Genomic DNA, 27,471 nt, shown 5'->3' on the forward strand with positions numbered 1-27,471 from the left:
TTTCAAAATGAATCTAGGCACATCTTTGAAAACTTTCGTGCCCTGAAATACAGGGAGGGTAGAATTCTTCCTGGCACAGACATGAGAATAGTATTCATTGACTCGGTTCCTTTATAACCAAAGGCTTCTTGACTCTCAACTGCCTGTACTGGTTCCAGAGGCCAGTGATAGGCAATAATCAATAAAGCTGAAGTATGCAGTACGAATGTGAGATATATATATATATATATATATATATATTTTTTTTTTTCCCCCCTCTCCAGTTCTGACTAGTGCTCGACATGGTGGTCTAGAGTTATAGTTCCAACTCATCACCTCACACAGCTATCTTTTTGACACAAATGAGTCTCGGCCTCCCAAGAAATCTGAAATGAGCCCATATAACAAATGGCAGGTTTCTTTATAAAACCTATGTGGTCCCACAGTCAGACTTTAGAAAGCAGTTGCACCCTCAATTGATAAGAAACAGTTAATAGGACTTTTGAGAAAAGCACAGACCTACATATTCTAGTAGTTTAGTTATAAAAACAATAATAACAAAAAACCCACATTTGAATACATATAAGGCCTCAATACACACACACACACACACACACACACACACACACACACACACGATCTTTGTTCATTCTCAGATGACTGAATGTCCCCAAAGGGAGAAACAAGGGAAGCCAATAATCCTCCCTAGCCTTGTCTTCAACAATCCCACCACCAGTTCTTCCTTTCTTGAACTACATCTCTTCTCCAAAGAGATAATGCTGAGGTCAGTCAGAAAGGCTTTCTGAGAAGCCTGGCTTAGATTGCAGTCGATTCACGATGAAATGGCTTGTATCTGTGAAGCACTGAGCACAGTTCACAAAACAGACTTCAGCCCCACTGTCCAACTTTGGCCCACGCTTGGCCCATGCACTTCTCCCAATTAAGTTCTGATATCTGGTTCACCAGCTGTTGAGACCGCTGCTTCTGGGCCTCCACCTCGATGAAATGCTGCCAACGGGGTCAGGCCCATGCTGCCCAAACAGGCCGCAGAGGAAGACAGTGAGGAATCCTTCCCAGAACCACCACGTGTGCCAAGAGCAACTCAGCACCAACTTACCTACTTTCCCACTTTTAAAGTGTTTTTTTATCTTACATATTAAATATGTGATCATATATGACTGTGTCTATATGTAGATAACTCTTTCAAGATTGATGATACAGCCCATCTACTTATTTCTGTCTGCACTTGTGAAAGACCTGGAAAATTCACTAGTGATGAACTCCCCCTTTCATGTAGTTAGTTCTAAACAGTAGAACTTCTAACATTTTATTTTTTGTTTCATGTTCCTTAAAAATTCCACTAAAGCCCCTTATTCTTCACCTCAATATCCTGCTTCTTGTAATAACATCTATGGACCAAAATGTTGGTGGTACCATGGCATAGGTCTTTGGCTGCTAACTCTAGTGTCAGTGGTTCAAATACACCAGTCACTTGGTGGGAGAATGAGTGGACTCTGTTTCCATAGAGATTTACTGTCTTGGAAACCGTATGCAGGGCCAACTCCATGGCAATAGGTAGGTATTGGCTTACCAGAGGTACACCAATGGTAAAAACACAACAGCTTTATTTGGTAGGCAATTCCCGTGGAGGCATCCTCAGAACTCTGAAGGGGTTTCGTAGAGGCCGTTCTCCATGTCTACTGTGCATCAACATTTCAGACACTTAGTTCGCTTGAACTGGTCTCCTCTTGGAATCACAGTATATTCCAATGAAATATTAAGTTCATTGAATTACCAAGCACAGCTATATACCTTAATGATGAGGGGCCATTCCATAACCAGAGAAGTCTTCCAAGTTATACTGGCCTTTAAAAGGAACCATTTAAGCAGTCTTCTCATGAGAGGTGTAAAATGCTTTTCACATGAGTTCCCAACACAGCAATATGAGAGTCCATTTGTATTAGACTCTACTTGGATGTATGTGAAAATTCAGCCAGGAAACTCTTCTTTTTAAAAAGCTTATTTAAAAAAAAAATCTTCTTTGTTAAAAGCTTTACAAAGTGCAAGTTTATATTTTCTTTGAAGAACAATGTATTTCCTTCCATTTTCAGTCTGTTAGTCTGTCCCTTAGTCCTATATGCTGGTTGTTGTACTGCATTTTGCTAATTCAGAACAGGAAATAAATAGATCCAGACTCTTATACACGCACCAACAACAAACAAACAACAAACAAAAACAGAGATTCTACCTCCTTCTTAAAAGGAATTTTCTAGTACTTTTGTTTCCTTCAATTACTACTGCAGATTTTCTGTTCTGGCTCCTTTCCTTATAATTTAGGCATATGAGACTGCTAAACTCTGCCCCACAAGCCAAGTCTTTAATTCATGTCCCTATGTCAATAGTAATAGTTACTTTTTCACTTAGATCAGCATCTTGTTATTTCACATATGAGCTATTGACAATCCTGAACTGCTTTACTTTGTATTAATTTCAGTAACTGTACATAAGAAGTTTTCATAAATTATAAAACAAAATAACTGGAGGACAGATCAGACTTTTCAGAAATTAAGAAAGAGCACTAGAAAGAAAAAATATTTTTTTGTTTTCTTCATATTATTAATATCTGAGTGATATTTAAGGGCATAACTAAAAAGTATACCTAAAATCTATTTTTGACCTAACACTTCAAAAACCAAGTAAACACTAACACCATCGCCTACAATTTATTAGTGCAATCATATAAATATCGTAAACACATTTGCAATTATATTTAAGAATCTAGAGTGATGCTATTTGTTTTTCTATGGCCTTGTTCTTGGTGTATAAGCTCTTCAGAACTGCTCAGAATATCTTATTTAAAAACCCTACTTTTGTATCTATAAAAATCTGAATTCATATGACAAAGGTTTCCCAGGACTACGTAAACCAGGTACGCCAAAAGAGGCTGCACAAAGTAGTGTGAAAAATCAGATTGGTTCCTGTGGAACTGACTTCAGTGTTGGGAAGTCCCTCTGGGCTATGGTTAGTAATTCCTCTGTTAGTATGAGACAGCCCTTGCAAAAGGTTAGTAGACAATTTGATTTAACTTTCCAGTATTTCATATTATGTTATTGTTATCCTCTCTAAACTAAAATTTAGGTTCTTGACATTGCATAATGAATCATTTCATTATCACAAGCATCAATGTGGGTTTTTAAAAATAAAATAAATTTTAAACTAAAAATAGATTATATAGTTTCCTGGATGTGTTGGTGTTGAATTTATTTTTCATTAGCATGTTCAGCATTTTCCTTACTTGATAAAAGTAACATAGTAACAATGATATATGAATGAAAATTGGAGTTGCTCACTTATTTTCCCTCATTGATTTATTCAAATGTATTAGATGCCTTCAATGGTGAGAAAAAATTGTCAAGAGTCCCCATACTGTGTGTCTTTTTTTTTTTCTCTCTTTCTCTTTTCTGCTTTATTTTTGCAATCATTTTATTAGGGGTTCATACAACTCTCACCACAATCCACACACATCAACTGTGTAAAGCACACCCGCACATTCACTGCCCTCATCATTCTCAAAACACCCCCTCTCCACTTAAGCCCCCACCACCAGGTCCTCATTTTCCCCCTCCCTCCCTGCTCCTGACAATTTATAAATTATTATTTTGTCATATCTTTCCCTGTCCGACATCTCCCTTCACTTTCTTAGAAATAATGGAGTTGATCACCAAATACAAACTGATAGCAACTGTGCAAAGCGAGTGCATGTGGTTGGCTGCATGGCATTTTCAGGGGAAATAGAGATTTTGAAAAGCAAATAATTCACAATAACAATAGGTTAATATGAGTAGTGGGCAATGGGTGGTCAGTGGGTTTCTATCAGAAGTCATTTCGGAAACAATGGAAGCTTGCCTTTCTTGGCCAAGTGTTACTTTATGCTTCACCTTTTCCCAACCTTTCTTGTTGTTAACGTCCCCACCACTGTCACTTCTGCCTGGGGCATTTCTAATTCTTAGCAAGACAGTCTTTGTCTTATCTATAAAACCCAATCCACAAGGAAGAGAGGAAAGACAAATCAGGGATAATTGTTGTTTGCTTGCTTTGTTTTGTTTTGTTTTCAATCCAAGCGGACGCTGTGGATTACAATTACAAATAAGGTCAAACCTGTTATAGAACATTCTAATTGAAGAAAAACATAACTAAATATAAAACCCATCGGCTTTTTGAACAAGGGATGGAAAATAAAAGCTGTATCTTAAAAACTAACCTTCTAAAGAAAACATGTCCATTATAATTATTGTGTAAAATAAGACAAAGCGGTTTAAAATAAAATCTCCCAAATCACTTTTTTGGCTTCTATAAAACTTAACTTTCTAGAAGAAAATGTACCTTTTTAATTTCAACATATTCCCACCCTTATCAAAGGATTCAAATCTATTGTATTTACAACAGTGACTTTTTAGGTACTTAAATGCACTTAAAAAAAGCTCTGGAGGCATCGTGGTTACAAGTTGGGCTCCTAAATTGCAAGGTCAGCAGTTCTAAACCGACAGTCGCTCTGCAGAAGAAAGCACTTTCTATGTCTTTCAAGAGTTACAGTATCAGCAACTCCCAAGGGCAATTCTCCTCTGTCTCTTAGGACAGCTGTACACTGGATAGCAGTGAGACTGTACTTAGAGTGGTGGCACTGGTGGGTAAGCACTGGCTAACTGGAAGACCAGTGGTTTACCTCAAGAGCAGCTCAATGGGGAATAATGAGGCTGGCTGTTCTTTTAAAGATTCATAACCTTGGAAACCCCATTTAAGAACACTGACTTATTTGACTCATTGACTGTGATAGGTAGGCTTATTGTGCCAACCTGGCCAATAGGAACATGTGGAATTAATAAGGTCACAGTTTGATTGGAGGGCAAAGAGATAAATGGCTTCACAAGACCCGCCCCTCTCTCTTCATCTGTGGTGATCGAACCAGTGTGTGGCTGCTTTAGGTAATTCTCTGCCTCAACTTGTGAGCTACACTATTTGTGGGACAGCCAACCTGTGGATCCTGTCGCTAGAGCTTGAGGTTCCTTTGAGACCTGCTTCACCACAGTGCTGGTGTGTACATCGCTTGAGTTTGAGGCTGTGGGATCCAGTCTTTTTGCATTGCCTGAGTTCAATAGCCCATCCAGGCCTGCTTCACTAAGCACCTGAGCTGCTGACTGTTGGTGACCTGCCCTGATGTTTGCTGCCTGTGGCCGGACTGCCTGCATCACCCAAGGGAAGACCTAGCTGTATGGTTCCTTGACCTTGAACCCAACAGCCCTCATGAGTCCCTGAAAGTGAGTCAAACTGAGCCCTCTGTACTTCGGTGTAGACTAATTAGCTGTTATATTCCTTTGTGTGCTGTATATATCTATCCATATATATAATCGTAAGTATCCTGGTCTTGTTTCACTAGAGCAGCAGTTCTCAACCTGTGGGTCAAGACCCCTTTGGCGGTTGATCCATGACAGTAGCAACATTACAGTTATGAAGTAGCCACAAAAATACTTTTATGGTTGGGGGAGGGGGTCACCATAGCATGAGGAACTGTATGTAAGGGTTGTGGCCTTTGGAGGGTTGAGAACCGCTGCTCTAGAGTACCTTAAAGCACTGACTTAACTGACTCCTTGGCAGTGGGTCTGGTGCTTGGACAGTTTTGGTTTAGTGTGCTTAAGATAGGCCCGAGTGGCCCTGTAGGGTAAGTGCCACACTGCCATGCGAAGGTCAGCAGTGCAAACCCACCAGCCACTCCGTGGGTGAAACACGAGATAATCGGCTCTGTTAACGATATCGTGGCTCGATTTTATGTCCATGCCGCGTAGTATCACCTAAGCGATGGGAATCAGAAGGTGGTACAAAAATCGACAATGGATGCTTTTCTTTTGAAAGAAAATGATAATAAAACCTTTCATTACACTGGCAATGATCAATCAATTAATTCAAGAGCCATTTACTGAAAACCTTCTATAACCAGGGACTAGTATTTTTTGTGTCACAAAATAAGTCAAATAAATCTTGTGTACAAAGAAAACTGCATCAACAATTAAACGATACAATGTAACCAGATTAAGCTTGTGACAACATCTTTCTTGAATTCCAATCAGTAAAGATAAGAAAGAGCTTGTGATAATAACTCTTGGGAATAAACACACACAATCTATACATTTTGAATATATCCCTTTACTAATGACAAATCTTATGTTTTTTTTTTCTTTTTAATTTCAAATCATCCAGAAAAGTGTCTGTAGCAGAGTCAACAGCTCTGATGATGTCTTCTATTCTTTTAAACCTGATAATAATAGTATATAGTTGCTATTAGAGAAATGGCAGTCAGGATATTAAACTAAGTATTTTATTAGGCAAACATAATACAAAAAGACCAGTCTGAAGTGTAACTTTAATGAAAAAGAAATGTCTGGTGCAGACAAAGGTATTTTCCCAGAACTATACAGATAACAAATAAGAAAATGGGGAACTATAAGAGCGGTCGTGCACAGCAGAGACACCGTAGCAAATAAAGTGCAGGAAGTACATGTAGCAGACTGGAGCCTGTGAAGAAAAATACATGTGTGTGCATCAAAAGACTTCACCAAAGAGTGGGAAAATATTTGGGTGTAATGACACAATGGACAAAGGGCTAATTTCTAAAATGTATAGAGAAGTGCAACACTTCAATAAGAAAAAAACAAATAACACAATTTTAAAATTGGTAAATTGTCTGAGCTGATAGTTCACCAAAGATGGCATTTGTGTTAGGCTGGGTTGACTAGAGAAACAAATACAGTTCTATTCACATATGTGTAAGAGAGAGCTTTATATCATGAGGTAATTCTATACCAAGAAAACATCCCAGCCAGTCCAGAACAAGTCCATAAGTCTAATACTAGACCATAAGTCCGATGCTAGTCCATGAATTCCTCCTCAGACTCACACACCTACATGCAATGATGCAGAATGCAGGGAGGTCACAGGCTGGTGGGTGCAGAGTTGTGTAAATCCAATGTGGGTGTCTTTGCCAGCTCGCTGACTGATTCCACAGCAGGGAGGTAAAGAAAAGAGACAGAGAGGTTCCCAGGAGCCTCCTTATGAGTAGATCACACTCACAAGAGGGCACCATCAGGCTGTCACCTGATTGACAGGCTAGAGTCCACCCCTACACTTAAGTTGACAAGAAATTGTGTAACTACCACACCATTCAAGGGGTTAGCATAAAAACAAAGATTTATGATCACTAGCCATCTGGGAGATGCAAATCAAAGCAACGATGAGATTCAAACTAAATGCCCTTCAGCAGAGGAAAGGATAAAGAAATATTGGTATAGACACATAATGGAAAATTACATATTGCAAAAAACCATGAAGCATACCATGGCACAGATCGGCCTGGAGAACATTATACTGAGGGAAATCAATCACAAAGTGACAAATATTATATAACATCATGGTTATATATAAAAAAATTAACAAAGCTTTATACCAAACAGATTTTGGAGGCTATGAAACCATGGTGTGGAGAGGATGAAGGAAAGTAGAGAATGCAAACGACCAGATAGTTGACAGGTATGGAACTGAGTGAGCAAGAAGACAATATTCCACAAGAGGGAGAAGAGAAATCAGAGGAGAGGCGGTAGTGTGAACTATTGGTGGACTTCATAAATTGCTTAAACTGTGGAATACAGAATTGATGATCTTGAATGTAAAACTCCCATCTAATTAAAAATAGAAATGCTAATAAGATAAATCATATAATGGGTAAATATAATTTATTTATGTCAAATACAACATGCTATTTTGAGGTAATAATGCTAAAGAACAGTCCAAGATATGTAATTTTAGAATAGAATAAAATTCATTTAGGATAGTAGAAGATGACTGCATATAAAACTTGTGGAAACTTACAGGTAGTTTTGTCAAGAGTGATTTTTTAAGTCACCTTTTGGAACTTACATAATTACCCCAAAGTTGTATAAAAGTTATAACCTCTATGTCCAAGGATATAATAGTTATTAATAATTCATATTTATATAACCTAGACAAAAAGGTCAGTAGCATTTTGAGAGAGAAACTGCTGAATATGAATTTCTGTCAGTCTTTTCATAAATACCCACTCAGTTGTTTTCAGTGCCCAATTTAAAGTGAAGGAATCACCTTGAATATCAGTTTTATAATCGGCCATTCTTATGTCGGGGCAATGATCTTCCTAGCAGATGACCTGGAAACCACATTTCCCACCCAGGTCATATATTCAAGTAAACCAACATAACATATTTCAAAGCCATGTGTTTCATTTTATCTCATGAGATATGGCACCATCATTTCATAACTTGAAGTTAAATACCTTAAATATGACCTTAATCTCTCCAGAGACATGCTGATCCAAACTTGGAATGAAACATACAAAACTGAACTATTTCCTCTGATTTTCAAGATTAAACTAGTCAATAATTTTCTTTGTTCTTAGTATAAAATTTAAATTTAAATATTATTTGAAAACCCTTACTTAAGGGTTTTCCATACCAATTTCTTCCTTTACTCTTCTCTAGGATATATCCAAATAAAAACTCTTCAGTAGAAAATAAATGTCTAAAAAAGAATGATGGCAACATATGTACAAATATGTTTGATACGATTGATGTATGAATTGTTATAGGAGTTGTAAGAGCCCCCAATAAAATGATATTTTAATTGAAAAACAACAACAACAACAAACCTCTTCAGGTTTCCAAATTCCACAGTGCGCTCACTGGTTTCTGGGTCATAATTCATCACTGGTTCTTTTCAGCATGGAACACTCAATACTACTTTCTCACTATTCATAGCCAAGTGCTATTTCTATTATTTACTTAATTTTACTTCTAAAGGAGCATCACCCAGTGCCTGTTCTCGTGATAAGCCATGGGGTGTTATTATAATTCAGTATGCTGCTGCTCTGGCCCTGCACCTTATGGATATCCTTCAAGATAAACTGCTGAGAAAAAGGAGTTAATAGACTGTCTTTGTCCGCTGCCTATTTGAATGCCCAAGAATATTCACACAGAGGTCAAATTTCCCTTGACAACATTTATCCAATAATTGTGAATTTGAGAATCTTGATGAGCAGCCTTTGGTCAAGGAACTTTACGGCTCTGACTCATATGTTCTCAGAGTATTGCTGTAGTTTGAGCTTTTCCTACCAGGCCTTGGGTCTGCGCTCCCTCTCATGCATGCCAAACGGGCATTGAAGGGAGGTCTGAGGATTCATTTCACCTTCTTCTGTTTGCACCCTCTTTTACATGTCATAAGATTATTATCCACACCAGACTCCTGCATGCCTAATCCATTTTGACGGCAGGCTTCTGAGCAGGTACTCATATCTAATTTTGAAACGAAAAAGGGTAAGTCTTATCTTTATATTATCAATGCCCTTGTACTATTCCCTTTATATAATGTAAAGTCAGCACACAGTTATTTGCATAAATGATAAAATAGTGGTGTTTTAACAGCAATCTTTGTTGATGTTTACTATTTTCCATCAACTGCACTAAGCACTAAATATGTATTTTCTGTTTGGAACTTACAATATCAGTGTTGCTATGATTATAAGTATGCTGCAGGTGATGTGGTTGATGAAAGAAAGGAGAACTGTAGTAAGTCTTAAACCCAGCCAGTCGATGCATGGTGGGCCCATGATCATAACAAAGAGAGCTTATTTGCAAAGGTCAGCCTGTTTGTCACTTGTCACACATTCAATTTCTTAACTTGCATACACAGAATGTTAAATATTTTTAAGGTCAATAAGAAATCGTGAAAGTTCTCAATGCAATTGAAAAGGAGAGGCCAGCTACATACTGAAATGAAAGATCAGAAGAAAGTAGAGGGTGCAGTTAAACAAGAGAGTGAAAGATACAGGTAACTGTGAACAGAGGCCTAAAGTGCAAGGAAACTGAGAACGGAAACTACATTTTGAGGGTTTCATCAGGTGAAACCACAGAAGAAACCAAATGCTGGGTTTTGTTGGGAGGTGTTCATGGGCGTAAGTACATGAAGAGCTACAGCTGCCTCCTCTAGTGGGGGCAGGGAAATGATCAAGGTATGATTGTTTAAAGGAAATGAAAAAATGAAAAAGACAAATCAGAGGTCAAAAGACTAAGACATATATCTAACTTGAAAATTGCTGAATCATTTTGAAGTTCTTTTGTTGTTGTTAATTAGAAGCGGAGGCTAGAACTCAACACATACAGTGTGGCCTCATTTACTTTGAAATATAATTATTTGAATAGCAAGAATAGAGCTAGTAAGAAAAGAATAATATTGTTAAAACTATGAAGAATACAAACAAAAAATGAGAACATTGATAGTAAATGCTTTCCTACCAAATAATCTATTATTACTATTATTGTCTGCATTACTTTTAAGAAGCTTAGAGCCACAAAAGCAACATCATGGTCAATGGAGACAAGATTGAAGTAGTCAAGGATTTCATTTTACTTGAATCCACATGACAAAGTGCACTGGGCAGGCCTCTGCCACAAAAACATATAGAAAGAGCAACGATTCTCAACCTGTGGGTCGCGACCCCTTTGGGGGGTTGAATGACCTTTTCACAGAGGTTGCCCAATTCATAACAGTAGCAAAAGTACAGTGATGAAGTAGCAATGAAAGTAATTTTATGGTGGGGGGGGGGGTTACCACAACATGATGAATTGTATTAAAGAGTCACGGCATTAGGAAGGCACTTTGAGGACTTGCTCAAACTCAACATATTATTTATCACCTTCTAGGAATGAAAGAGTTGCATAGTGAATACATACGACCAGAGGAGTTGATAATTTTGAATAACAGTATTAGCAAGGAGTATTGACTATAGCGTGGACTTTCAGAAGAATAAACATATCTGTCATAAAGAAGTACAAACAGAATTCTCTTTAGAAGCAATGACAGTGAGACATCATCTCACATACATTTTGTTAAAAATCCTGTTTCAATTTTAGTTCAATATTAGACAATTAGCCACCATAGAAATATGATAAAGCAAAACAAAATCTAAAAAAAATATGAAGCATTGACAGCAGCAGAGAAAAATCTAAGCTAATCTGATTGGATGATTTCTCCAGAGACATTCTGTGCTTTGGTGTGCTACTTTCTCCAAGGATTGCCACATTATGCAGCTTAATCACTCATGCGTCCATGGTACAGCTGATTTCAAACTTCATGACTTTTCAAGATGCTATACAAACAAAAAAAAGAGTTGTAAAGTGTGGGGAACTCTTGCAACAACAACAAGAATACATGTTTTCCCTGTTTGAGAAAACCAACTTTGAGGTACCTATTCAACACATTTCATCAGGGAGCTCTGGTGGCATCGTGGTTACTGGTCAAATCCAGTGGCAGCACACAGGCTCCAGATGTGGCCATCTGCTTCTCTAAGCTTTACAGCCCTGGACCACCCACGTGCCAGGTCTACTCACCGCATCCCTATGAGTCAGGATGGACTTCACAGCAACTGATTTTTTTAAATGCTTTTCTTAAATATTTTCTACTCAACCTTCTCACTTTTATTAGAAGTATACCTATTCCTCATTGTTCAAATTAAAAATGTTCCCAAGGATGGAAAGCAACAAAACCTTTTCTCACATATTGTCTATGTGATAAATTCATGAGAAATTAGACTCAATATACTTCCATCATTGCACTTCTTAAGAAAATTGAAGGTTAACAAATGGTTCTGTATAATTTTCTACCTAATTCTTAGGCAGTTATAGCTAACCCATCTGCCAAGAAACGGCTTGTAACAAGCCAAGCACAGCTGTGGTGAGCCCACACTGATGACACCCCTTCATGCTCATTGCAGGGCCATAATGCAGTGGTAAAACGCGCAAGTGAAGTACCGATGTACCAACTTTATCACAGTTGTTTAGTGCCCTGGAGTCACCCCGGACTCATAGTAACCCCAGGAACTGCCCAGTCCTGGCTCATTCTCACAATTGTTGCAGCCACTGTGACTTCATCTCTTGGAGGGGTTTCCTCTTTCATCGTTCCTGTACTCTACAAAGTATGGCCTCTATTTCTCCAGGGAATGCTCCCTCCTAAAAACATGTCCAATTCACCTAAGACCAAGTCATGCCATCCTCTCATCGAGAAGCATTCTGGCTCTACTTCTTCTAAGACAGATTTATTGGTTGTTCTAGCACTCCACAGTAGTTTCCTTTTTTCCACCATCATAATTCAAATGCATTCATTCATCTTAGATTTTCCTTATTCATCGTCCAATTTTCCCATGCATGTGAGGTGATTAAAACTACTGTAATTTGGATCAGGTCCATCTTAATCCTCAAAGTGATATCCTTGCTCTTGGAACTTTAAAGAGGTCGATACAGGGGATTTGCTCAGTGCACTGTCATTTTATTTTTGCCTTCTGGTTCCAGGACCATTGGTTGTGGTTCTTAAAAAATGAGCTCCTTGACACTTTCAATATTTCTCTGTTTATTAGTATAACCTCGAATGGTCCAGTGGTGAGGATTTGGGCCTTCTTTACACTGAGTTGTAATCCATACGGATGGCTGCAATCCTTGTTCTTCATCAGCAAGTCCTTGCTTTCAATAAAGCTGTCATCTGTTTATCAAAGTTTATTCATAAGCCTTCCATCAATTCGATACGTCATTCTTCATGTAGGTTCACTTTCTTGGATTATGTGCTAAACATACAGATTGAATAAATATAGCGAGGGAATAGAGCACTGAATTACACACTTATCTTCAGTTTAACCATACACATTCCCCTTGTTCTGTTTCAAGTACCACTTCTTGATCCATATACGGGTTTTGCTTGAGCACAATGAAGTGTTCTGGAATTCCCATTATTATTAATGTGATTCATAGTTTCTTATGATCCATACAGTCAAGTGCCTTTGCATAGTCAATAAAACACAAGAAGCACTTTCCTGATACCCTCTGCTCTGAACCAAGATCCCCGCAATGTTAGCAATGATATCCCTTACACAAAGCCAGTTTTTGAATCCAGTTTGAATTTCTGACAGCTTCCTATCAATATAATGTTGTACCCATTGTTGAATTTTCTTCAGCAAAGTTTAATTTACATGTTACATAAAGGAGATTGTTCTATCATTTCTGCATTCTGTTGCAAACCCTTCATTGGAATGGACACCAATCTGGATGTCTTCTGGCCATTTCCCAGGTCGCTATCATCCAGATTTCTTGGCATAGCTTAGTGAGTACTTTCAGTGTCATCTCAGTTTAATTTTTTTTCAAATTTAAATTCCTAGGCCCTTCAATTCCTAAAACCTCATTTTTCACTGATAACTTCAGTGCAGCTTGGACTTCTTCTTTCAGTACCATTGGCTCCTGATCATTTGCTACTTCTTGAAATGGTTGGATGTTAACTAATTCTTATTGATCCAGGGACTCTGTGTTTCCATTCCATCTTCTTTTGAGGCTTCCTGCTTCATTCAATAGTTTACCCATGAAACCCGTCAATGTTGTAGCTAAACTTCAGGGGTTTTTCTGGTGGGTTTTTTGTCTCTCAGTTTTTCAGCTTGAGTTTTGTCAAGCATGCTTCTTTCTTTGACTATCTAATCCCAGGTCTTTGCACATTTTATTAGATTTACTTTGTTCCCTAAAACTGCCATTTGAACATTTCTGCTCAGCCCTATTATTTCACCATTTTTTCCATTTGTTTTATCGACTTTATTTTCAAGAGCAAGTTTCAGAACCTCTTCTTGAGATCTGCTTTGATCTTTTCTTTCTCTCTTTTTTAAAAAAAATTCTTTTGCGATTCCTTTTTTACGGTATATTTCTAATGGAGTACTTTGTTGGTACAATGCACACATTGAATAAGAATAATAGACACGAGAGTTCTCTCAGAGATTCTTAGCAGCCTACTCTACAGAAAGCCATCTCCAGAACCTTCTCTCTGTGGAGGGCAAGTGCTCAGGAATGCATGGGCCATAGGGGTTGGGATTAATCAAAGGTACCGCTCACACTTCTTATTCTGCCTGAAAATAAAATGTCCTCTTATTAACAATGTCGTATTGAATAGGAAATTATTTTATTTAATGTCTTCCCATGTTACATAGCATAATGGATATGAGAGACTTACTACCTCTGAATTTTTAACTCTAGTTGATATAAACCAGGGATTTAGGGAAACTGCTTTCAAGTAATTTGCCTGTCAGTTACATTAATTCTATTTTAACGTACTACAGTTATGCAAACATGTATATTTCAAGCTATTGGAATAGGATGCTAATGCTAATATAGAGATTTTCAACAATACAGATACGAAACCTATCACTGAAAAACTGGTAGGTAGAATTATATAACAAAGTAATGGCAGAGTAGATTATTTAAGAAAAGGGGAGTGATATGTATGTTTAAAAAGCATTAAATGGAATATGTCATGAGAATATTTTTGTAGTGTAATTCAAAGATATGTGAGAACAACTGGTCCTAATATATTTTGGGCATTGGCGTGTGATTTGCATGGTCAACAGTTTGAAAACACCAACAGCTCCGCTGAAGAAGGGCTGGACTTTTTACTCCTTTAACCAGTTCTGGGTCACAAACCCACCGGGGGTCACGTTCAGTCAGCATTGACTCGATGGCAGCAAGGATGGCTTTTAATAATATATAACAAAGTTTAATATTTCTTTGGATATTTTGATATAAAAATTTGGGTAATATGATACAAAACCTTCTCAATAGTCCATTTAAAAATATTACCAGACTGACAAGTTTGGCAAGAATTAGAAAAATGAGCTTGGGGGTATTTAAAACTTTAAGCAACTCCGTTAGAATCAGATCTGAGCAGGACATGGAAAAGTCTACATTTCTTAAGTAAAAGCTTATATATTTTTGAAGAAATGTACTGCTACTTTGTGTGAAAGCTATTAGAAGAAATTAGTAGAAAAAATAGAAAAAAGATGTTCAAAAATAATTTACAAAAAAGGACATTTAAAAATAGGATTCCAGGAACCCAAGAGGCAAGCGAATTTTGGGAATAATGAGGGCAACAAATGTATAGATGTGTTTTATACAATTGATCTAAGTATTGTGATGAATTGTATGAGCTCCAATAAATTGATTTAAAAAAAAAACATTTAAAAATAGTTTATGACATCATAACACTATTCTGAGTGATCTGTGCATTAAAAAGTTAGCCATACAATAGAATTCTATATGGATTTGCTTTGTAATGCATTAAATAATTAAAGGAAAGTGAATTCTTACTTGAACTACAATAATAATAATTTCCTTTTTCTAGATCTTGCAAAATCTCACAGTATTTATGATAAACAAAACAAATGAAACAAGAAGAACAAACATGCTTTGAAAGAACAGAAAGCCTTGCTGGAAATACTTGTACTTCTTGAAAGAAAACGTTATCAATTTATTTTCTATCTACAACTTAGAAATCAGGCAAATGAAGCCATACCTTTATTTTCCTATTAAAAACCTGAATTAACTACTAAGTTGAGCTTAAAATCCACAGGAAAAAAAGTGTAGTGTTGTGGCTGGGAGGTGCACTCTAGGTAGCTCTTTCTCATGGTGAGTGACCTCATGTACCACAGAAGAAAGCAATTCCTGGCTCTTCAGGATCTTTGAGATCATTTCAGGGTGGGGCCATTGTTAGAGCTCCCTCATCACTTCACCTCCTGGAGGGTTCCCTGCCTTTTCATTGGCCCTCTACTTTACCAAGCATGACTCCTTTCTCTCTGGTCCCTCTTGATAGATTTATTGTGTTAAGGCATCTCTGTGTTTTCCTGAAGAAAGGTTAAAGTTACCTGGTCAGACATTGATTTCACAGTGCATTTTAGCTGGATCAATTATCAGTTCAATGATATTGATGATCTACACTATACATATGTTAAAATATTGCTAGTGATAAAATTATCCTGTACCAAAAAATGAAAAAGTTGGACAGTACAGGTTTTATTAACACTTGTCATGAAAGCAGGCTCTGTATAAATGTGCTCAGTAAAAATTTTTATTTGTAGTATTTTTAATGAGTAGAATGCTTCAATTATGTAAAATCATGCTTTCATATCCACCTAATGAAGACTTCCCCAGGGAAGGACTTGACTTAACTTTTGGTGGCAGTGCCTATCATTGTGCAAGCACAGAGCCCATTCAGAAAATGTGCTTATCATGCCAGCTCTAATTTGCAAAATGCAGAATGTGTGATTATGCAAGTATGAAAATAAAATATGTATATATTCAAAAACATGTTCATACTTAAGATGAATTTTCTATTTTGATTTGTATGTTCATTAAAGTATTCGTGAGAATCACCTAAATAAGTCTAAGTCTCTGAGCTAGGTAAACTCATCCACATAGATTTATTGTAAAAGGAGTCTTATATTCACCACTAAATTGCATAGTACATGTTCATCATGAAGCGCACTGAGAATACAAACCATGTAGTTTCTGTATTGTGCCATGTAAAAACAAAACAAGAAAGAGCACAAAAATTAATATTTATGCACTGATATCTTTAAAATTTAACTTTGATGTTTATTTTTTATAGTACACTTGTATACACTTGCTCCATTCTTAGCAGCATGGATAGGTTTCAAATACCAGGTCATTGTGGGGAAATCAGCAAGTAATACCTTGTAATATGCTCTCTGTGTGAAACTAACATGAATTTATTACAAATTATTAATATTCTCTGCTTTTTCTTAGACTGAGGGCATCACCTGTTTTCTATGGACATTGTTGCTGGGTACTTGTTTGTTGCTTGCCCGTGTTTTGTATCTTTATTTATGTAGGGAAACCTGGATGGGTGGAATTATGTAGACAGTTGCTGGATTGGTGATTGCCAGTGGGAATGGAAAAGGAGGGTTGAGGAAATGGGGGGGGTCAACATCAGTGGGAACAACAAGAAAGACAAAGTCCCAAAGTTGATTGTGGAGATCATTTTATTGGTGATAAAAACAACTCCTCTTGATATGCTTGAGCTATTGAATTGTGTAATATGTTAATTATAGCTCAATATTTAAAAAAAGAAAAGATACTTATATCATATCACAGAATAGAAGATGATGATATAATAGCATAATTACCAAATGACTTTATTGTGTAATGGTCTAACCAATGAGAATCATGACCCAGCCTAGATAACAGATAACTTTATTATCATAGTAGGTTATGTCTGCTTCTCACTTTGGTTTTGTTTCTGCCAAATGTATGTTGTTAATATGCAAATAGTAAAAAAATTACCATATGTACCTGAATTCTGAATGGGTTTTGTTCCAAAATGTGTCATTACGTTGAATTTGTATAAAATCAGACAAGTAAGATATTTATATGTATATGCCAGTATATCGTGTACCTCTGTATGCATATAAAGGAAAACACTTCCACACATACAAAAAGAGCTATAACATATAATCAGTAATAAAAATAATAATGTGTAATTCATGTCAGAAAGTAACATCCATTTGTTATTATGAATCAATGTAGGTACTTCAGATTTTTAATGTAATAGGTTTTAATTATGGATTGCATATATATGTATTGAATGTTGGTAACCTGGATACATACTATAGCTGTAACTGCAATATGTAGGAAAATGAGATAGTTTATGAGATAATTAAGGTTCATTGTGCCAACATGGCCAATAAACACATGTGGGATTAAGTGAAGGGTGGAGAGATTAAATGACTAGGTGAGCGCTTCGCCTTTCTAGTTCTCTGGTTTCTGGCTTTCTGATGGTCGGACCAGGGTGCAGCTGCCTTAGCCAGTTCCCTGATTTAGCTGGCAAGGCTCATGTCCTGCAAGACATCCCTAAGAAGAAGCCACATTGACCTACCCAGATGCAGCCCTGGATGCTGGAGAACTCGTGTGGAGACCCCTTCCAGCGCTGAGATGCTTACACGCTCACTGACTCGGCTTTCCTCCTGCAGTCGGCATCATTGTGTCTGTTTTGTGAGATGAAGGAGGACTTTGTGTATTAGTGTCAGCCAGATGGGTTAATGTTGGACTTATGGGCTTGGACAGCACTGGATTGGGATGTTTTCTTAATGTGCACTTACCCTTTATATAAAACTCTCTCATATACATATGAGTTTCTTTGGATTTGTTTCCCTAGTTTACCCAGACCAACACAGCATATAAGTGAGGAAATAGTGTGTACACTCTGAAAAGGATGAGCCAGTGTTTACCTATGACTGTTCTCCATAAACATTCTCATGCGACATTTTGTTGTGATGCTGTGTTTCATTAGTAATACCAGGAAAAAGCAAAACTGTATATGACAAAGTTCTTTAAAGGTTTTCGTTGCGGAGTTCCTGCTCCATGACAGGAGAGGATACCTGCTGTCCTGTGGCATCTCACAATTGTGCCAGCCTTGAACCCCGCATTGCAGCCAGCCTGTCCCTCTGCCTCACTGCCTGTCTTCATAACCTGTCCCAAATTATCCAGAGGTGTCACTTTGCTCTCTTCTAAGGAGCCTCCGGAAGTAGTTCATCCAAGACAAAGGATTTGCGCTCTGTGAATTCCATGGATGTTCTTTAGGAATACTGTCGTTCAAAGGCAGCAGTTCTTCTTCAACACGTGTATTCATTGTCCTGAATATGTGTGCACATAAAGTGATTAAAAATACCATGGCTAGGGTTAGGGGCTCCTGAGTCCTCAAAAGAAATACCTTTGTTTTCGAACACTGGTTTTTGTTTTTCCTTTCCTGGCATCAGATTTGCTCAGTGCAATCCAACATTCAATTTTTTGACTACTGCTTCCATGGGCATGGATTAGGGATCCAAGCAAAAGGAAATCCTCAGAATTTTCAAACTTTTCTCCATTCTCACAATATTACTTATTGTTACAAAGGTAAGGGTTTTTGATTCTTTATGCGGAGTGTATTAGGCTAGTTTGACTAGAGAAACAAATGCAGAAACAGTCTTATATATCAGAAAGAGATTTATATCAAAGAGTAATTGTATAATGAGAACTATCTCAGCCAAGTCTTGATCAAGCCCATAAGTCTGATATTAGCCCATAAGTCCTATATGAGTCCATACATTCCTCTGCAGACTATTGTAGCACATGCAATCATGCCAAATGCAGAAAGATCACTGGCCGGTGGGTGAAAAGTCTTGTAGATCCAGAGGTAGTAGCTGGACGCACCTGCAGGGCTATCGCAGGGGTCAGGGTGGCGCTGGCAGCTCTCTGAGTGACCCAATAGCATGAACATGAAGCAGAGGGAGAGTTCTGGCATGTCTCAGCAAGTTTCTTGTGGCTTGTCCACGGAGGCCCCAAACAGAGACAGAGAGGAAGTTCCCAGAATGTTCATGAGAAGGCCACACTCACAAAGAAGCATCATGAGGCTGTGACACTGATTTGCCAAGTTGACGTGAAATTATGTAACTACCACAGTGGAGATACTGAATCTATACTGAAGGTTATAGTCCTTGACCATCATCAGTAAGTGATTCAAGTTCTCCTCAGTTTCATCAAGAAAGGTTTGTATAGGTTACTCACATTGATTATAGTTTCAAATCCAGGTAAAATTATTAATGATTAAGTTATATAATTCAATCTTTATTTCAAGAAACGTTTATGGAATGCCTATTATGTCCATGAAATTTACTTCTCTTTCTCAATGGTAACTGTTCATTATTTTAAGCATATAGTAGAGCCTCCTTTTGTGATTAAAATGTAAATATTATTCTCATTAATTCCATAATAATTAGTGGAATAATACATTTCCTACAAGTTATGTTCGATTCTAAAAAAAAAAGTAACCATAAGTTTCTTCATTGTGGGGTTTGAGGTAGAAAAATAAAGATAACATTTTAAATCTTAGTTTGTAGAACCAACCATTTATACCATGTATCACATGGTTTTGAACATTATTGCCAGGAAAAAAAAGTTCTTATCTTCAGAAAGTTCTCAGGAACTTAAATACAAGCACATCCTATACTATTCAGCTGACTTTGAGATGCAAGGCTGTTTATTGCACTAGGTATATTATACTAGATGCAGTTCTCATTTTCTTTGAACTCATTTCCCTTGATTATAAATTAAAATTAGAATTTCTACACAGAACAGTTGTTCTGAAGATTAAAAATATGTTTACAGAGTTGCAGGACATCAGAAGTATTTCTTAGTTTTCCCTCTCTGCCAAAGTCAACATCCATTTATCCAGAATTGTGCTTAATGATTCCATTTCCAGCCTAGTTCAAAGCCACGGATTTCTCTAAATTACATCATTTTAATAGTCTACTAACTGTTTACAAACTTGCTCCTAGGTAGTCCATTATTCCTGCAAACTGCATCTAAATATGTATATAACCAAGTAAATATATATATTTATTCATCCAGGTGAATATATAATATAGCAAATATATACTATATAATTATATAGTATATACAATGAATCTTACAGCACCTCACCAATTTAGGATTAACTATCTATTCATTTCCATCACCACTTTCAGCCCAAGTTAACCTTATCTCTTAACATCCATTCTTGTCTTTTCATCAGTTCAGGATAAAACAGCATAATTTGATACAGCCACATTTTTATTGTTACCCTTAAAATGAGGACTAAAGATATACATGAGACAAGCTCTGTATGATGTGACTTTTCCTTACTCTCCAAACTTATTTTGCTCCTCTTCCCACCTCCCCTTCTGGCTGCTAGGTACCCTCTCAATTCCTCAAATGTGTGAGGAATTCTCTTGCCGCAGAGCTTTGCATGGAGTCTCAGTTCTCATTCTTTTTCTCCACCTTAATTCCCATCCATCTTTCAAGCAAAAGTTAAAATTCATTTGATGAGGTAGTCTTTGCTCACCTATTTTGAAGTCCCTTTACCTCCTGGAAAGTAGATATATTAGTATATACACATGTGTGTAAATATATACTTTTATTAATGAATCTTTAACACTATAATAATAGGGCAATGCCAACATTTAACTTTTTTCTAAAGACTAGAAATGAATTGGATCATTGATATCAGGCCTTAAAAAAACAAACAAGCAAACCACAACAAAAACAATTAGCAGAATCTTACTCATAGCAACTCATGCATGTCGGGACCGAACTGTGTTCCTCAGGTCTTCAGTGCTTGGTATTCCAGAAATGATTGACACAAGTACTTCTACGGGGACTTGGACTGCCAACCTTTCATGAGCAGCCATCTTTACCATTTAAGGGTCTTATTGTAGGTGCGCTATGCATTCTTTTAAATTAATAGAAGAGTGTATACAAAAATAACTACCTTTAGCTGTAAGTACAAAAACCAGAGAACTGAGAATCACGTCCTCCTATTTCCGTGTTTTAAACTCAATTACTTAAAGATATATTTTCATATTTCCATAAACATTTTATTCAAGTAATAGCAAGACCTTTACTTGAATTTTACTATTCAAGTAAAATATCAATACTTTAAATGATCTGGTTTTAGATCATGTAGATTTCACATTTTTATTCATGTATTTCAGTTATAATTAAAATGCCTCCCCCCAGGAGATTAACTGGATGATTATTTAGATTTATGCATGTGAAAATCCCAAAAGCTTTCAGCTAACTTTTCTAATTCAATGAACACAGTGTAGATTCATCTCCATGGTGACAGGTATTAAATCTTGTCATTTTATTTCTTTAATGCTATGATTGCTATGAAAAGGTCTTTAAAGATTGCATGATATTTTTTCTTACATCATATGTATATAATACATGCCAATCTTCTATAAAGTGCCTTTGCGTCCTTTTCAATTGATTTTCTTTTATTTTTCTTGAAGCCAATTTTTTGAAAATGTATCAAATTAAATATATCTAGAAAGAGATTTGTGGTGACTAATGATGCATGTCAATTTGGCTGTCATAATCTCCATAGTTTAGCTGTAATCATTCTCCATTTTGGGATGTGCTGGAATGTAAGCAACCAATCACGTAAAATATACCATCCTCTGATATCCAGCTCTTTCAGCATTAGTTAGCTGTTCTGTAAATTTGGGGTTCATCACACCCTACATGAATGTGATTCAGGTTAAACCTCTAGCCTGGTCTAACCCACAGGTTTCAGACATACCAGTTCCCGGACTTCACGAGCTGTGTGTGTGTGTACCCTCTTCTCTATATATATAGATACAATTGGGTTTGTTCTCTAGAAAACCCAGAGAAAGAGGTCAAGTGTGTTAGGCTGGGTTTTCTGGAGATAAAACCATTGATATCCATTTATGTATAAGAGCTTTATAACAAGAAGGCATCCTAGCCAAGTTCAAGTTAAGTCCATGGGTCTTATACTAAATGAAGCAAGATACAGGGTGATCACATATCAGTGAGTGTAAATACCAGTGGATGTGAGGTCAGTGGAAGTATGGCAGGGAGCTGACAACTCTCAGGATGGAGCAGCCAATACGGGGTCACCCCGGGGGCAGGCAAAGTCTCCCAGAGAGCAGGAAGGTGAATGGGTGGAGAGAAAGTCCCCAATGTCTCTCTTATTAAAATGGCCATAGCTCACATGAGGCATTATGAGCCTGTGACCTGGTTGATAGGGTTAACTCTACCCCTGCCCTTTCCTAAAAATTCAAGTTGACATAAAATCTAGCTACCATAGAAAAATGAACAAATTATCTATTAAGCTCCTGAAATTAAAGACATTGAGTAATATTCTATTATAATGGCCCTTCCAACCATAATTACTAATATAATATCTTATAATACTGGAATTCAAAAGTCCCTTTTAAGGGCATTATCTGCTAATGAACAGGGACAGGATGAGATTAAGATATTGCCTTAGCAGAGGTTATAAATCAGGCTACACTCTGTTTAATAGTTATCTTTGTTATGGTTAGGTGCAATGAATATAAGGAATGATATGTTGCAGCTGAGAAGACAAAAGCTTTTTCTTGAGTTGGCTGATTAAGATGAATAGGAGATTCACTCCCCTAAAGAAAAAAAAAAAAAGACAACACCTACCGTAAACATTCTGCCAGATGTAAACATATGTCCGTAAATAAGATACGGACTATAGAATATCTTATTCTATTTGGGTGAAGTGTTATATTTTAATTTTATTACCGCATTTATTTACCTCATTTATTACCTCATTGATACTCACAGTAACTCTCACCGGATGACTTTTCCTGCATGGTTCTGATAAGAAGGTGGGGAATATTCGGATATGATTCGCCTGTGAGTGCATATGAATCGGATTCCCTGCAATATCGCCTTGCTGCACATAAAATCAGCCTTTGGAGAAACAAGGGGTATGATGTCACCACCCACCAGAGCATCTTCGATTGACTTCCTCAATCTCCAGTTCCTTGGGACTAACTTGGTATTTATTCTGAGATCATTACCAGAGCCATATTCTGAGATAATGATATTTCTAAGATAATTATTCCAGTGATTACGCCCCAAATATTTTGGTGTCATTATTTAAAAATTGCACAACTCGTCTTTAGTGTCACTGGATGACAGTAGCTTTAATGATTCTCTGATGCTGGAATCTGTCACAGGGTTTCAAATACCAGCAGGGCCCCCCACGATGGACAGTTTTCAGAGGAACTTCCAAGCTAAGCCCGACTAGGGAGAAGGATCAGAAAAAGAAGGACTTGAAAATCCTATGGAGAGCAGTGTAACAATACCGGAGATGAAAGCGAGCGCCTCAGGATGGGAGTCACTCAAAATATGACTGAAGTAGACTTCTCTCATCACTTAAGTGATGTTGATGGAGTAAAACTTTTGGGACCTTCATTTGCTGGTATTATCTGATTCAAAATGAGAAGCAAAAACTGAAAACCATATTTTAATAATCAGAACATGGAATGCACTAAGTATAAATTCAGAAATTTGGAAGTAGTAACCATGAAATGGACCACAGAAAGATATGTATCTGAGGTACTAGTCAAATGAAAATTGTCAATATTGGCCAATACCAATCAGATAACCATATGGTTTACTATCCTGGGAGGGCAAGCTGAAGAGGATTGGAGTTATGTCAATAATCATAAAGAACCACGCAAAGTCTCTCCTGAAGTACAATTCTATATCTTATAGATACAGGCCTACAAGGAAGACAGGTTAATATGACTACTATTCCATTTTCACCACCAATCACTAAAGGCAATGAGGAAGAAAGTGAAAAACTTAACTAGGCTCTGCAGTCTAATTTAGGTCAAAAATGAAATTTAGATGTAGTGATAACATTTGTTTATTGGAATTTGAAAGTTAGAATCAAAAGGAAAGATCAATAATGGAGAAACATGGTGTGATGATAGTAACCACTCACCAAATTGCATGAAAGGATTTTGTAAGATCAATGACTTCTATCTTGGAAGTTCTCTTCGTAACAACATAAATTATGACTATCTACCTGGACATCACCAGAAGAAACACATAGGAATCAAACAACTTCATTTGTGGAAATGAACCAGGGAGAACCACAATAGCATCAGGAAAAACAATGCCCGGAACCTACAGTGGAGGAAAACGACCACAAGCAAAAACAATACTAGATCACATGCAAGTTCACATTCAAACTGAAGAAAACGAAAAGACCATGAGAGCAAAAAGAAAATCCTGAGAAACCCCTCCCTGAATTTAGAGAACAAACTGATTTGGCATATTGAGCATTAATGATCAATGATCAAATGAGATGTGGCATGACAACAAGGACATTATTTGTGATGAAATCTAAGGGTCGTTAAATAGACAAACAAAACAAAAAGTGAATGTCAGTAAATACTCTGAAAATTGATCTTGAACATAGAGAATTAAAAGTAACTGGGAGAAATGAAGTAAAAGAACTGAATGGAAAATTTCAAAAGACAGTTTAAACAGACCAAATAGAGAATTATAATGAAATGTACAAACATCTCACGTTAGAAAGCCAAATGGAAAGAAATACTCTACATGTGTCAAGCTTAACGAATTCAAAACAAAAAATTGAGACTTGAGTTTCAAATTTGAAGGTCAAAATATGAAATAATTGGTCATTAAAAGAGTATAGAAGGAATGTACAAATTCACAGTACCAAAAGAATTAATAGATAGGCAAACATTTCAGAAAGTTTATCAGAAACTGACCAGGAACTGCAGGAAGACTCAAAGCTGTACTGAAGGTACTGGCAAGAAAAAAAACAAGACTCCAGGAACTGACAGAACACCAGTTGACATGTTTCAACAAATTCGACACTGGAGACACTCGTTTGATATGCTAAGAAATTTGCTAGAAAGCAATGTTGCCAACCTACTGGAAGAGATCTGCATCTGTACCTATCCCAAACCAAGGCGAACTAAATAATGTGGAAATTACCCCCAAATGCCCTTAATATTATATGAAAATTGTATTTTGGTGAAGATATTACAGAATTTGCTACAGCATTACATTGACAAGGAGCAGCCAGCAATTTAATCCTGATTTTGTCAAAGACATGGAATGTGGGATATCATTGTTGGCATCAGATGGGTCTTGGTTGAAAGCAGAAAATACCAGAAAGATGCTTACTTGTGTTTTATTGACCATCTAAAGCATTTGACTGTGTGAATTATAATATTATAAATTGATGGCATTTTGAAGGCTGTGGATTCCAGAATATGTGATTGTGCTCATGAATAACCTTTACATGAACCAAGACAAAGTCATTACATTAGTGATACTGAGTGACGTTAAATGCCACCTCAGTGCTGTATCCTTTCACTATACGTATTCAGTCGGAATGCGGAGGAAATCATCCACGAAGCTAGATCATATAAAGAAGAATGTGATATTAGAACACTAAAAAAAACCTGAGCTATGGAGAGGAGATGACTTAGCTTTTTTAAAGTAAAGAGTCTTTGAAACGTTTACAGGTGAAGATAAAAAAGTACAATCCGCAGAATGGATTATAACTCAGTGTGATAAAGCTAAAATCCTCCAACTGAACCAAAAATGATAAATGGATAAAAATGAGGCTATCAGGCAGTGTAAGATAAGATATAATAATTTATAAATTATTAAGGGTTCATGAGGGAGCAGGGAGTGGGGAGAGAGGGTGAGGGGAAAAAAGGAAAATGAGCTAATTCCAGGAACCCAAGAGGAAAGCGAATTTTGAGAATGACGAGGGCAACAAATGTATAAGTGTGCTTTACACAATTGAGGTTTGTATTGTGATGAATTGTATGAGCCCCAATAAAATGATTTTTTTTTTTTAAATGAGGCTATCCAGGATTTCATTTCATTTGGATCAACAGCTGCTTTCATTACAAGAGGCAGTAAAAGAATCCACCGCCATATTGCATTGGGGAAATGTGCTGCAAAGATCACTTTGACGTGCTGAGGAGCAGAGATGAAGGCTACAGTTGGCCCGGCCCAAACTAGGGCTGTTTTTTGTTTTGTTTTGTTTTCAATGCACATAAAATGCATACAAAAAATCTCAACAATTACTAAGAAAGATCTGGAAAGAATTCATGCATTTGAGTTATTGAGATGAAAAAGAATATAGAATGAAACGTGGGCTGTGGGAGAACAAACAATTGTATCGGAAGTCAGAGTCTGAATACTACATAGAAACAAGGAGAGGAAGATGTTGCCTCGTGTACTTCGAGGGTTTTATCCGGAGTAGCCATTCCCAAGATTGGGAGAACGGGGCAGGGCGGGGCAGTGTCGTGTTCTGTTGCTCATGGGTTGCGATGGGTTGGAACCACTTGCCAGCACCAAATAAACACAACAGCAGCATTTCAAAATTACTACTAAACTCCACGTCCAGTTATTAAAATGTGATCAATCTAAATGGAATTTGGTATTGGAAACAAATACTTTACAATTCACGTTCTCATCCCATCACTATGAGAGATTCTAAACATACCTTAAATGCACTTTCCTGCACTCTCTCCCTCACTGTTCAGCAGGCTACCTGGTAGTCTACAGCCCATACATCATCTTCAATAGGTCTTTTCCCTCTTCATTGCAGGTACTTGATTTTTCAGCATCAAACAAGTATGTCTCCTTTCTCGTCAAGGTGTTACTGCTTCTCTACACCCACAGACATAGAATTCACTTTCTGTATAAAATATTCCTCCAGAATCTAAAGTAGAAAGCCTACCCTCTTCAGATATTGTTCTTGTAGAGTTTACACATATATCTTATTTGGATTTCTATTTGGCCTCACTTGAAATCAAATTCATTGAGAATAAGAAATATGCCTTGTTTATAATTATATTCCCTGCATTTTGCCTCTTCCTCGGTACATAGATTATCCTGAATAGATATGTATCTGATACATGCATATATGCTAAATATATAAAGTCAAAAAAGATTTTAAAAAATTCAGTTGACTTATGGATTTCCCCCTCTTTTTATCTCTCTGTGATAAGGATGATTCTAACTCAGTGTGACCTATTTGTGTCAGAGTGGATAGAATTGTATTTCAAAGTGCCTTCTGTAGCTGACTTCTTTTGGGGGAAGTAAGTCACCAGCCTTTTCTTCCAAGATGCCTATTTGTGGTCTTGAACATCAAACCTATTGGTTAGCGGGGTATTAAAGAGTTGCA

At 37.0% G+C, this 27,471-nt stretch overlaps 1 protein-coding gene and 1 pseudogene across 1 annotated transcript in view; both read right to left on the bottom strand.

The window, feature by feature from the left end:
• The window catches only part of CSMD1 (CUB and Sushi multiple domains 1), a 2,262,799-nt gene that overhangs the window by 1,810,973 nt on the left and 424,355 nt on the right, over window positions 1–27,471 (bottom strand). The window lies entirely within an intron of this gene.
• LOC105979051 lies at window positions 765–12,009 on the bottom strand (annotated as a pseudogene).

This window comes from Echinops telfairi, unplaced genomic scaffold, assembly GCF_000313985.2.
Source record: "Echinops telfairi isolate 266 unplaced genomic scaffold, ASM31398v2 ScPeMD7_9;HRSCAF=40, whole genome shotgun sequence".
Taxonomy (NCBI): domain Eukaryota; kingdom Metazoa; phylum Chordata; class Mammalia; order Afrosoricida; family Tenrecidae; genus Echinops; species Echinops telfairi.